The 14,922-nt window shown below is 40.4% G+C and overlaps 1 pseudogene; it reads left to right on the forward strand.

Annotated features, from left to right (window-relative positions):
• The first annotated feature begins 201 nt into the window (after window positions 1–201).
• Window positions 202–8,522, forward strand: LOC137271821 (uncharacterized; annotated as a pseudogene).
• Window positions 8,523–14,922: the final 6,400 nt, after the last annotated feature.

Genomic DNA, 14,922 nt, shown 5'->3' on the forward strand with positions numbered 1-14,922 from the left:
ATGTCAGAAAGACAACGGGCACGATCTCGAATTATTCCACGGCAGGAGTTAAGTGCATTGTGCACTGAGACAACAACCGGGACATTTACAAACTGCTTTCATCCAAGCAGATTGACGGACTGTTGTTTTCGTATACATTCCTGAAGAAGTGATCCAGAGCGAAGTCGAGTGACGTTTTTAACTTCTCCACAGGCACCTTCGATGTCCAAGGATATGGCAAACGGATTCAACTTGAGTGGATTACCATCGGAGGATGAAATGACAAGAGCTCTCGGCCAGTAATCATTAACTTCAGGTGTAATTTCCTCATCAGATGACACAGAATCAACATGACGGCGTTTGTTCTTCGACGAACCAGTGTGTTGGTTGAGAGACATGGTGAGAGAATTATATTCGGCAAACTTGCTCCCCACACGCCATCGAGTGTCAACAAAGGACGATGTTGCAGAGGAATCCAGTCTGCATCATCAGGGCTACAAGTCTGCTATGTAACACGAATAGCTATATGTGACTGTCCAGTTGGTTCTGCACATGACAGAAATTTGGAGACATGCAGAATTCGGAGGTTGACATTAACCAGATTGGCCCATGAGCCACCGCCTTCTGACGTAGGACTCTAGGCAAAAACCGTTGATGTGTTTTACAAATGTGAAGCCCAAACACAAAAGAATAGGATATTAGACTCAAAACATGGTATGTCCAACACAGGGCTTGACATGACCAGCCGATTGATAGAATCGGGCCCATTGTACCACCCGTCTAGGTGAAGTCAGGGCCAAAGTGGTGTGTTGAGCAGTAGGAACACGGTTCCAGGAACCCACTGCCCTCAACCACCAGGATCCCGTCCTCCATCGACACAAGGGCGCAACACACGGTCAACAGGTTGCCCAATTCGGTCGCCTCTTACGACCAGCAATGGGGTGCTGTGGACACATTCTGTCCCGGGTCCACAAGGGAGAAGAGCGTTACCCAGCACCCACCACGAGGAGGTGGCTCTTCATGGGTGTCTTTTCTAAACGAAATGGTGAATATGAAGCTAAAGCACGTTCGCCTTTAGCTTCCATGACAAGGTATCGAGGCCAAGTATCTCTTTCAGAATATAGAAATTTCATGACAATTTCATCGTCAGAGGAATCTAATTCAGAATCACATTCTGAAAGTTGCCGTTTGGGGTTTTTTTTAAATTTTGTTTCCCCATATTGAAATGTTATATGGTTCAGCAAACCATAGATCTAGATCGGCCAGATTGACCCATGAGCCACCGCCTTCTGGGTATATGCTCCTGGTAAGTATCTCATATACTATCTGAAACTTTGTGAACAGAGATCATTCCACAAGTAAAGTAATGAGCATAAAAAGTCAAACACAGGGCTCGACGTGACCAGCTGATTGATCGGGCCCATTCAATCACCCGTCTAGGTGAAGTAAGGGCCAAAGTGGTGTGTTGAGCAAAGGAACGCTGTTCCAAGCTCCAAGTGCCCTCAACCACCAGGATCCCGCCCTCCACCGACACAGGGCCACAACCCACGGAAGAAAAGATTGGTGGACCAAATATGCCTCCGGGTCCACAACGGGGGTTTGGCGAGCTCTTAGCGTTACCTAGCACCCACCACGAGGAGGTGGCTCGCCACGGGTGCCCACATTTAAGCGATTATCAGTGCATATTGACAAATCCTTACCAGCAAAAGGAAGCCCTCAGTTTCACATATTAGACCACCCGGTGTCATCCAGACGAAGGAGTCGATGGGATTGCTATTCTGTTCCACACATTGCATGTACACACGGTGCAAGAGTTCTGGTAAGGCGATCTTGACTCTTGTCCAATCAAATGTTTGGTGGCGATGTAGACTCTTGTCCAATCAAATGTTTGGTGGCTCCAAATTTCCTTAACGCGAAGTGAGATTTATACTCATTCAGAACTTTGTCTTGAATTTCGGCATTCTGGAGCTTGTTTGCATTCCAAGATATGAGTTATTGAGAATGTTATTGAGGAATACCAGGCCTATCTTGTAACTTGACTGTTACAAGACAGACACGACTGCTTAGCCTTGAACAATGTTGTTAGAATATACACTTAGAATGGTATCCGTACTAATGGTATATACAGCATCGATCTTACCACAGTCAATGTCAATCTTGAAACACAGGACAAGGAGAAGGCTGCAGACTTAGTAAATGATATGCTTATTCATGTAACTCGTTCCTAGATGATCAAGACGGCATATTAGCCTAGTGGTCACGTTGAACACCCGGGTTCGATTCCCCACATAGTTACAATAGCTGAAAAATGTGTGTCCCCCGTCATGATATTACTGGAACATTGCCCTGAGCGACGTAAAACGAAACCAGCGCTGTCCTTACATTGAGAGTTATCCCAACTCTAAAAGAGAATACTGAAGGAAAATACATATTATATTTCTGAACGTGTCAGGAGAGGTGGCATTACTATAACAATTAAAAGTCGTAGTAAACTTGTCACTGACATCGGTTTCCATCATCGGAAAAGGAGAAACTGAAAAAGGTCGCTGTAAAATACTTCGATTCAACGAAAAGAAATGGGAAACTTTGTAAATGTAAACTTTGCAAGACTTTCTAAACATTTCTCGCATTCGTTTTTGGCTATATTAACAAAATGTTCAATTTTTGTTGTAAATACGAACTTTATGAACTTATAATTTTATAAATATTCAGTTTGTTTCCCCTTTTAGATCGGTGGCTGTCTCAAGCAAGTGTGCCCAGCTATCACGAGGAGACGTGGGCAATGAGGCGGAGTCGGAAAGGTTTATAGTATTTATGTTATTTGTGTATGACCACTTGGAAACTTTATAAATTCAGCCAACAGTTATATTTTCAGGTTACATATTTGAGTGAAATTGATAAATTCCTGATAATCAATTGTTGCTCCCAGTTGTTTAGGTACTGATCGTTTAAACCCGATCAGAAAACAGTTGTTGTAAGCACAATGCAATGATAACATTTATACCCTCATGTATTGCCGCCTAGCTGGTAATTATTGTTACCTTCCATGACGCTCGACATTTCGGGAGTAAAACGAGAGCTGGTTTCTACAAGCCAGTACAATGTATCTAAGAGGGGTATAACATACTTCAAGAAAAGTTTCACTACTCTACACTACACTGATTTTACGCACAACTCTAATTGGTTTATTCATTGACAGAAAGGGGGATCATCCTTTTGACTTTTGCCCTGAGACTCGTGGTTCTTGCGTATCAGCTTTATTGGACTGACTTGTTAAAGTTGACACATGTATGGCTTCAGCAAACTTCACCATCAGAGGATAGTACTGGGTAGGTATTACACTGTCTAAAGAAACATTTATAAAAATAAATTCTATGTAATTTATTGTCCAAAGGTTTTTTTCAAAATCTTTCAAGGTGTTCTGCTGTGTACGATGTTTTAAATTATTCTTTGTTCTAAAATGATCAAGAAGTTCTAATTCTGTACATGTCAAAACCTCACACTGATTGTCAAACCGTTCTATTTGCTCTATATATTGCTTTGTGTCTTGGCGTGCATGTTGACAGGATGAAACGGTCTCTCAAGAATACCCCAAAGGAAATAAGGTTTTGGCCTAATTCCTTTCACCTCATATTGTACACTAACTGATGTAGTAGGTTTTGTAGGTTTTTCGTATAAATAAACCCTAATGACTACGTTATTCTGCAGAAGAGCTTCATTATACGATCCCATTTCATCAGTCGTGATTAAAGCTGAAGTCAGATTCTTAAAAGAATGTAGAAGGTTGTGTCCTTTTAAGGCCAAATTAAAATGGCAATTCATTAATTTTGTAAATTTCAGTAAGAACAGTGTGTAATGAACACTGTTATGGTGATTGGTGAAAGAGAAGCAAACCATTTCTAAAGACATGAACTCTATGGTAGAGTCAGAGTCCATTGTTTTGCTCCGACTGTATTATACCTATGATGAACCATCGGTAGTATTCGTCACAAACACGTGCCAAGGCTCGGCAAGTATTCACCTGAAAGGAACACGGGGTTCTGGATATGATGATTCATTTCAACTTGTTTCAGAGGCACTTAAAAGTTTGATGAGTGAGAAAGAAAGATAACATATGCATATGCGTTTACCCACCATTATTAACTGTTCTAACTCCGTAGGGGCCGTGGGGTAGCTTAGTAGACCCGGGTTCGAGTCCCAACTTGGGTACAATGTGTGAAGCCGATCTCTTTTGTCTGGTGTATTGTTAAAATAGCGTAAAACCACAGTCAGCACCTGGAACATCAATGATAATGGGGTTAGAAATTACACTGAAGCATCGCTCTCAGTGTAATGAAGACGTTGCTTCATCAATGAATTGCTATCTTTCCGGCATCCTACTTCAGAAACAATCCAGAAAAGAACGATCAAATCGTATATAGGATTGTGTAATATCTTTCTGTTAACAGCAAAAGGTGACAACCTGACAAACCGAAACATGAGTCTCATTAACCTATTCAGACAATGACCTACTTCTCAGCCCATAAACGACTCAGGTTACAATGAATTCCAGTATAATTACAACGTAATTTTATATTTTATGTAGAGGTTTAGGCAGCATACCTTGTGAAAGGAATCGCAGACTGCTCTGTTTGATGAGGTCGTAAAATGATTCACAACGCATCCGGCTCACTTCTTACACGTGTTATGTTGTTTGCGCATATTCAGTGTGGTTCTGTAAGGAGACTGACATAATATCAATTCAGTACCAGAAGTTTAATGTGGTCGTAAAAAGCCGTCCAATGTTTTCTGGCGGCAGAGCCTCGTTTTGAGATTTCAACGATTTCCAGGTTACCGTTTCTACGACAGAACACGCTGTACGACAGAACACCCTGTGTGACGTGTTTGCAAGGTTTAGAAGGACCGTACTGTTACAATATACAAGTGCTCAGACTTATAAGATCATACTGATTAATATTTAATAAATTAAATTGATTTATGACTCGTGCACCCGAGTCCTGTCTCTGTCACAATATGTAATTAGGCAGGTGTGATACTTGTACACATGACAAGTTTGTATGTCTGTGGGTTACAAACAAACTACATCCACTCTTTGGATGACTGGATTTGCCGGAAACTGGTGCAAACTCTAGTCAGGTACTTGGACGAGTGACATTTTCCAGCCACGCAGTAGTTCACCATGATTTTTGTTTTGATCGAACTCAGATTCAGAGAACGTGTATTTACAAAACCCAACGTCTCTATATACATTCTCTAGGGATAACAACTTCTTCTAGTGTATATGATTTTGTTTGACAAGGGTATATGAATCCATACTGAAACGATGTATCAAGTACAATAAAAGAAGTTGTTATCCATAAAGAATCTTACTTTCTTGTGAATAGCCATACTTATATATAAAATGCCCATCAAATAGATCATCTCTCTGTACACACAATGAGCCCTCAGTGTGTCAGCAAATGAACCAGCCAATCGGAAGCCATCGTTACACTTGAGTGCACAGCCGCCCGCTATAACTGGGTTCAGTCTCCCGAGTGCTTCGTTTCGAGTGAAGTAAGCCCGAGTACAAAATATTGCACTTTTGAATCGCGATTGTGCGCTTATAATTTTGTTTATTTGTTTTTTAACAAGCAGCAATGTATATTAGATGTCATGAATGATTGTGTTTTGATTACGTCTGATTTTGTGGTTGCATGTGACCTTTAAACATTTGATAGTGATCCATGCCTATGCTGAAATTGTAGTCGACCCAGCTTGTAGCCGAAGCTACTTGTTGATGTGGAGAGGAACCCGCCGTTTATTATTTTCAACATATAACCAATAGCGCAGGAATTGGATGTAATTTAATATTTTAGCATAGATCGTGGCAAATTGTATAAATTTATACATCTCTTATTACTAATAAACAGCCAGTGTTCAATCACCTTCACACTAGGATTAGGTGATCGCCCATTTATTCTGTGTATTTTCAAGAGATGTCACTTATGCCGTAAGTTGGAACATACCTGCTGCACATGACAAATGGCTGATCCTGTCAACGGCTGCAGAGATGAACGACACCAGAGTGGCAGGGTGGAGAGTATTTTGCTGGAAAGTACAACAGAATCAAAGTCTGTTTGCAGGTAAACCATTGGGTGTTGCTATCCATGCTCACTGTCATTGTCAACTGAAACTATGCCCTTCTGCATCTATGGCCAATGAAAGAAGACGTTTTCATTCACATGGGTTTGCATGGGCATATTGTGTAACATGCCTGGTCAGTTCGTGGTGAAGAGTAACCTCCCTTAGGTATGCCAGAATTCTGTCATTGAGTGTACAGATTCAAAAATACTTCTGACAGTGATCCTCTATTGACTAATAGCCCCTGGTTAAAGTCACCTAATTCATCTAAGCCCCTCTAGTGTGAGGAGCAGTATGAAGAGAACATGTATCACTTTGTTGAATATCGGTGTTCCTTAGTCTGCCTCAGACTTGGTGAAACACCAGTAACAGTTCTATAGGTATGATTCTAAAGCCTCTGATTTTAAGCAGTCTGTAAACATGAATCGAATACTTGAATGGTTCCCTCTGAAATACCAACATCCCGTTAACGTTGCTTAAGCTATTCTTCCACGTAAGATACCTGGTGGTATCTGGCTGCACAGGTTGGTGCTGTCATGGAGGAAGGGGAGTGGGTGATGGAGGGTGGTGGTGGCAGGATATGTTTGTGAGCGACATTATAAAACAGCAAAGGCAATGCCATAAACCATTTGTTCTTTCACTGTCTTTATTTACAGGCTAGCGTGGTGTGTTACAATGAACACAGTAAGTAGATCAGAGGAAGATGCTAATGATATAAACAAGGCTTATATCTATGCCATATCTCATGGAGCAAGTATCGTGTGTCTCCTTCACCACCTGACTACAATTTTTTTCTACACACTGAAGAGAATGACTGGTGATCTGCCCCGGTCTGGCTTAGTTCTTATGACAAACAAAACGTTCTTTGAACCATCCATTACTGGAAACAACTCATACAGTCTCTTGAAAGAGAAGTCGCCATTTAATGCATTTTACATTGAAGACCATGTGAACCCTTTGATGCTATCAGTATTTTATCCCCAAATGTTTAGAGGAAGTAGAGACTCACCCCATGAACAGGCCACGTATTCTATGTCCATTAATCAACAACCACCAATATTCCTCCCATTCAAAACCTTTACCTTCTTTAGTTCAGATCTAATGGTGTTCCAGTATGGCGCTCTCTGGGCTCTTCCTTTGATGGGTATCAACAATGGGGATCTCATTGCGCAACGGGTCTTATGGGATATAGGGGGCAGAGCTGGGATTTATCCCTTGTCTGTTCAAAAAGAGTCGGTTACACTGAACACCACTTGTTCAAAAGCATTGATAGATCTGTTGAAGTATTGGCAATGTAAAGCAGATTTAGATACGTTACAGTGTTTGAGTGACTTGGTCACACTACTGAATGAACATCAACTCGTTACTTTAGGAGACAAACAGTTAGTGGACAGATGGGTCTCTGATTTAAGGTCTATCCATTATCATCTTCCGAAAGATCTTACAGCAGGAATTCTTCCTACACAGACACACTCCACATTTATAAGGAAAGAGGCTAAAGCCATTCTTGGCAAAGTTTGTCCCAAAACTAACATAATATTCCCCGATATATGCATGGATGATATAGCACTTATTATATCCTTCAACGAGCCATCATTGTATGTGAACATTCCATTATTACAAGCCATGTATGGCCCATATTTCCATAACATTATTTTCTGTGGACCAAACATCAAGGAGTTTACATCGCATGTTCAGAATACCATCTCAGGGTATTTTATATACATGGAACTCCTCAAGAGAGGTTGGTACTATATGTATGAATGCCTCATAGAAGCTATGAAGCTGAATGTTGATGTGAAAGGATTCTTGAAGATTGGAGATGACACTCTTATTAACCCCTGGAACATTTACACACTCCCACGGGACAAGATCTGCTTATATACGGGTGGCAGTCGTGCGAATATCTCAGACAAAGAGCTGACACCCATGTGGAGATGGTGGAAAGAGGGTAAACCAAGAATATTAGCCGTTATTGATGAAATAAAAAACATGTCACAAAAAAGTCATCCAAATCCTTGCCACATCGCTTTCTGCACAATTTTCAGTATGCCTCCAATAATTTTACAAATTTATTTACCCAAAGCTGTGATTTCATGTACATGCCAACTTCTTTTAAAGAGAATTTCACATTTGTGGCTAACCTGCTGTTGGAACATAATGTCATGGTGGAAATAGGATTTGCAAATATTGTTTACGGCCTTCAGACGTTAAAGGGCATTCATTATATAAAAGATGGCAGCCTTTGGCACAATAGGGATAAATATACAGAGAATTATGACACCAAAGATATATTTTTACATCCTTTTAAACTTAAATCTTACCTTTCTAACGAATCAGGAGCAAACGTTTTTTGTCATACATATCTAAATGTTTCCCATCATGTTCATGTAAAACAATGTAAAGAAGAATGGATACCCTGAATGAATGTTCTTTGCTCAGAAGCAAAATTATGTTAATGAAACATTTAATATCTATGAACAATGAATAACACAGTTTATGTTAAGATGTCAATAGAATTTCCACTGAAATCACCTGGGATTGATCAATGGAGAAAGTGACTACAGGGTATCAATCAGACCTCTGAAACTGTGTTATTCAGGTGGAAGAACCCTCAGACATCAGGTTCATGGAAAAGATAGACACACAGACACAGAGGGAACAATATAACAGAATATACTACTTTGTCTTCAGCGATGAATACATGCAAAGGAAAAAATGCTGCTGCCTTGGATGATTTGCTTGTAATGTCTTTGAACATTTTGAGATGACAGTTTATAACTTGTCTTTTCAAGTATAACAGCACAATAATAAGCAATGTCTGCTAGTCTCTAAAAGATTTAGTAAATGTTTTTCATATGTGTATATTATTCAGACATGTGTCACTTCAAGAAATAAGCAAAATAATAAATTTTGAAAGTGGATGTATGCAAAGCTTTAAACGTTTTTAATGATGACAAATCAGAGTTTTAAGAATGAGAACAGCTCTTCAACTTCTTTACTCAGTAGTGGCGACGTTTCTACATAGATTCTGATGTCTTTGTCAGAGTTTTCTTGTGAAGGCAACTGTTGACAAGAAGAAGATTACATCAATCACGAAATATCACTAGCAACATCACGATGAGAGTTTAGTTGTACGGCACACTCAGCAATATTCCAGCTATATGGCGGCGGTCTGTAAATAATCGAGTCTGGACCAGACAATCCAGTGATCAACAACATGAGCATCGATCTGCACAATTGGGAACCGATGTCATGTGTCAACCAAGTCAGCGAGCCTGACCACCCGATCCCGTTAGTCGCCTCTCACGACAAGCTGAGTCGCCTTTTATGGCAAGCATGGGTTGCTGAAGGCCTATTCTACCCCGGGACCTTCACGGGTCATCACGATGAGACCTTGTCTGAAAAGTCCTATATTTTGTTAAATCCATCTCATTCTCACTGTGTTCACAACATTTATGTTTATTGAATCTGGAAATAATGAACAGGTGTGGTCATGTGGCTAGGTTTAGCAAGATAAATCTTAGAACAAACAGTAGTATAGGGAATGAGGTACCGGACCTCGTCCATTTTAAAAATGGGGTTCTTGGAATGGACCTTATCCCGTACTCCCATTCCGTATACTACTACGGAGTTGCAGCAAAATTGCACGAACATCGGAGGAATAGTTTAGAAAATATTGTCAAAAGGGCAAATATTACATATTTTGTCATAATTAGACCTTAATTAATCGAAGGCGTCATTAAGAGTGTTCCTAATGGTGTTTTGCTACAGCGTAAATATCTGCTGAAATACATGCAAAATTTCAAGAAAATTGGTTGGATAGTTGAAGAAAATATCACTTTTTAGTGAGCATGGGGTTGATCTGGTGAAAGGCTAACAATCTAACATATAATCGTACTTGCTATATATTAGCGAGGGGTATGTGTCTTAAGCTGAATGAAACACAGCTCTTGGCAGTCTCCTGAGCTGTCTTGATAGCATCGCATCGGGACGTGCTTATAGCGAGGTGAGAGCTGTCCAAAGGTGAATGAAACATAGGTCTCGGTAGTCAGTGCCTGCTGGTTTGGTTGTAATGATGTATGGTTGGCAGACTTGTGAGACGACAGCTGACTGAAGGTGAATGAAACGCAGATCTCGGCAGTGGTTGGCTCATCTCGAGGGGTGGTCTGAGTTAACATTGTGTATGTTGCCTCAGGTATAATGATGTATGGCCGGCTGACAAGCTAGATGGCAGCTGTAGGACAACAGTCCATACCTTCTTGGGCGTTGCCATGAGCAAGCTCCTGGCCAATCATGCACGGCTGGCTGACTAGAAAGGGTATAGCTGCCTGAAAATCAAATGCAGCGTTCTGCAATCCTCCCAGAGACTCGCCCGCCAAATTGACTAGCAAGCGGAGAATTGTTTTCACCTGAATGAAACGCAGCTCTCGACAATCCTCCATTGTGGTGATGTCCGCAAAGCAGTTTATCGTGAATGTTCTTCGATAATAATTTGTTTGGTTTTCATGAGGAATGCTTCTTGGGCCTGTTGCCTCCCTTGCTTCGAATCTCTTGCCTCATTCTGTGGTATTTGTCGAGTTCTGAGATCACCAAACAAAATTCTTGCTATGAGATTTTGATGTCCATTAGAGCAGCAGAAATATGATCCTCTATCATGTTGAGCTTTGCTTTGGATAAAACTCTGATTTCGTCATGTTTCGTCTCTTTGCATTGCAGTCTGCAAGACACATACTTGGGCGCCAATCCGATGATTTCTGTGGCCACCACAGTCGTGCAGCGATGATGGTGGACAACGCTGCCATGCACCTGATCCCATGCCAGTTGCTATCAGGGCAGTGTCTGCGCCATCCACATAATTCACGGTCCTGCGATATTTATTCTACAACTCTCTATGTATGTCAATTTCCTTTTGGATTTATCATTTGATTTTGCATAACTGCTGCAAAGGAAGGACGTCTATGGTTGTTTCCAGTGTTTTCATCCATAACCGGATGCGCATATGTGTGCGCATATGTACTTGCTTACGACATAATACTCAATTGGTCCTTCATCAATCGTCAGTGACTGTACTTCAGTCCGATGAGGTGCATGTTTTTGTGTATGGAAATTCAACCTATAAAGTTGAAAAAACGCAATGAAGAAAAAATGCCCGCGAAATCGGAGCTCAAACGATTTACTAATTTTCTACCAGCACTGGGGAAGTGTCGTTTCACCAGGTGTGCTGAGCTGTGCTCATAACGCATGCACAGTGAACAGGTTCGCGGAGCTTGAAACAGTATGATTAGGAAGTCGTGAGCAGTAGACTGATCTTGGTAACTAATCGGCATGTTCTCTATTCGCCTACAGTCTTAAAACAACATATAATGGTTAGTTGGCCAGTGATTACATAACTATCAGCATGTTTTATCCCCGTGATTTGAAAGTGGACTCTCCCACTTCTAAGAAAAAAGTCAGTTTGCTTCTACGATTTTTTTATTCCTGTATCATTCATTCATTCATTCATTCATTCATTTAAATACAAACATACATATGAGTTTTAACACAATGATTCTAGTCTTACATAAGTCTAATACATTTACAACACATTTTCACGCACTATCTCAGCTGTTTGAAAGTTATTAGTTGAAGTCCATTCTAAAGTTTAACATGATAAGGTGTCCAGCCGCGTCGAGGAACTGGAGCGCTGTTCTCCTTTCAGTAACTAGCTGATGACGAAGTCTGTCCAGACAGCTGCCGAGGTTTCTCTAGACTCTGGATCTGGGGCGGACAGCTGAGCCATGTTCAATCTGTCTCCTGGCCATTGTTTTCGTTGTGTCGAGGTATATTAGGGCGATCACAAATTCATAAATGTTGGGGTGAATTTTCTGAACCATCTTCTCGAATCTGTTGTGGAATCCCTCCAAATGATTGTTAGTTCTGGGGCCAGTGTTTCCATGTTGATTCGAAATGTGAGGCGGGAATCGTGCGTCGTAATCTACCCAAGTAGATGTCATGTAGTCGTAGAACTGGTTGAGACTGGTTCAGGACTTCCATCCAGGCATCTTGGACCTGATCCACTGGGAGGAGGGTAAGAGAGACAACACGTCGCACATGGGAGTTGAAGGCGGGGTTGCTCTCGTAGGTGTTGACAGGGCCTTTCTTGGAAACCTGACGCCAAACTGCTTGCGTAAAGTGAAAATAACATCCACGGACGTCAGAATCTGGGAAAACTTTCTCGATGGCTCCAATGGCAGCAGCTTCGGAGTCTGTTGGCACTACAGAAGGAGAAAGGTGGTAAGCAAAATGTCTTTCAAGTAAGTAATTATAAACAATACACTTGTTTCCACAGACAAAAATGTTCCATCCATGTACACTGTTTCGGCATCAACAAGGATATCTTACGTCTCTGTGGTACTGAAGAGCAAGAGCGCTGTCTACCATCAGGAACTGTTGGCCGTCTGTAGTCTCAGTCCGGGAACCTAAACACAGGAAACTGTATGTAAGATGATTTTCTTAACAACTTTTTTCTAAGCATGAATTAAGGTTGAATAGTATTTCTTTTAGTATTTTTAATTGTTAGTTTCAAAATACCTGTGAGGTCAACATCAGCACAGGTCAGTGGGACTAAACCAACTAATCTACTCGTTACATAAAAACAAAACAAAACAAACAAAACAAACCCCCAAAACATGTTGATTGTGATAAGCAGACTCTGTCGCAGAGAAACCTCAATGTTTTGTTTATTGACTATATGTCTGCCTGCCTGTCTTATGACAATATGGAATGCACAACTTCAATCATTGACCACATGCAATTTGAAATTAACACCTATTGGGCTTATAAGCCATATACAAAGAGTCGGCTAAGTGTATGGGCAAATCAAGCAGTGGCCAATGAAAAGACTTCGTTACACTTAAGTGCAGTGACTGGATTCGGTATCGCGGCTGCTTCGTTTCGAGGGAGGTAAACCCAAGTAGAAAATACTGCACTTTTGATTTGCGATTATACGCTTATAATTTTGTTTATTTGTGTTTTTTTTCTTAATCAGAAATGCATTTTACATATTATGAATAAGTGAATACTGTGTTTTAATTGTGTTTGATTTTTTGGTTGCATGTGACCTTTGAATGCAAAATGCACGAAGAGGTGTATGTCCTATATGGGTTGATCTGAAGTCTCCGGTTTCTGATCATAAAGTTTTGTTCTCTTAGTCCTAATTGACAAAGTCAATGCCATGTTATTTCCTTAATTATGTGAACGGCAGAGTACATCTTCTTTGAGCTGCATTCATTATCACTTTACCCTACATTTATGTACCTTGTTTTTGTTATCGAAAAATCAAAATTCATTTCGACTTCCAAGATCATCACTTGATCATCACATCAATCAAGCCGGTGGCATATTACAAGAATTATTTTTTAAATGGTCAATAATATCAGTATCTGCAAACTGTAGAGGTTTGGCAGAAAATGTAAAAGACAGGAAATAAAGAAAATGTGGCCATAAAAGAAATATTCTATTATCTGACTACAAGATGTTCACATTTTGAAAAAAGAACAATGTTTTTAAATAAGACAGAAAATAAATGGCGTATAAATTGTACCATTGCTCCACATACTTCAAATGCAAGATATAAAACTGCGATATAAAAATTCATAAAAGCCATATAGATGCGGGTGGTAAGTATATTATAGCCGACATAAATATTGATGGTATTAAATGACTTTGACAATTTTGTACGGACCAAATGAAGATGAACCAGCCTTTTATTCTAAATTATTCATAGAAAAAAATGAACAATTAGACTTAGTAAATGCATAGAGGGAGCAGAATATTAATGACAGAAAATATGCATGGTGGAAAACAAACCCAAAACTAACAAGCAAGATTGGACGTTTTTCGTATCTCTCAAGGTATATTTAACACTTCTCTTGACTTCGCTATTGTTCCATGCTATAAGTCGGACCACTCCCCAGTAACACGTAAATTCTGCAATGCTTTAAGTAAAGAACGGGGTCGTGGTTATTGGAAATTTAACACCACCACGTAATGAAGATTGAGAGTCTCGTCATTTCTGTGATATTGTGTCTGGCCTGTCTGTTGGTAACGGTTCAGCAAGTTGCTGTTAATTGCTTGGCTGTAACTGGAGACCCTTGCAGTGTGACGTTGTGAGGACCCATTTCTGCCATACATTCGACTTATGACAGTCTCGGCATTTCTGGGGTGTTCTCTTTGAAACTGCATGGTTGTGCTTTTCCACATCTGTATTGATGCAACAATTGTGCACGGGTATTGTCAGCCAAGTTCATGGATGCTGTTTTTTTTAAAATTTTTATGCCACCAAGATATCCAGTTAATCACAGATTTCTACCTTGCTACTCGAACACAGAATGTGTTTTGGCGAATGGTTTCTGAAACCATTTGACTTTATGGCAACATCTGTAATTACGACAACGTTTATTTACAGTTTCTTCTGTGCATCATTTATATGCTATGCGCCAATATATATTTCTATACTGTAAAAAGGAAGCGTTTTTAGTTATGAACAAAAATAATCTTAAGCAATGTGACCCGAGAAGGTCGGGGGCAGAGTAGGCCTTCAGCAACCCATGCTTGCCATAAAAGGCGACTACGTTTGTCGTAAGAGGCGGCTATCGGGATGAGTGGTCAGGTTTGCTAGCTTGGTTGACACGTCATCGGTCCCCAATTGCGCAGATCGATAGTCATGCAGTTGATCACTGGATTGTCTGGTCCAGGCTGTAATATATCTGGAATATTGCTGAGTGTGGCGTAAAACTAATCTCACTCACTTTAGCAATTTAAGTTTTAGTAGTAAAGCCC

The sequence above is a fragment of the Haliotis asinina genome, chromosome 2 (assembly GCF_037392515.1).
Source record: "Haliotis asinina isolate JCU_RB_2024 chromosome 2, JCU_Hal_asi_v2, whole genome shotgun sequence".
NCBI classification, from domain to species: domain Eukaryota; kingdom Metazoa; phylum Mollusca; class Gastropoda; order Lepetellida; family Haliotidae; genus Haliotis; species Haliotis asinina.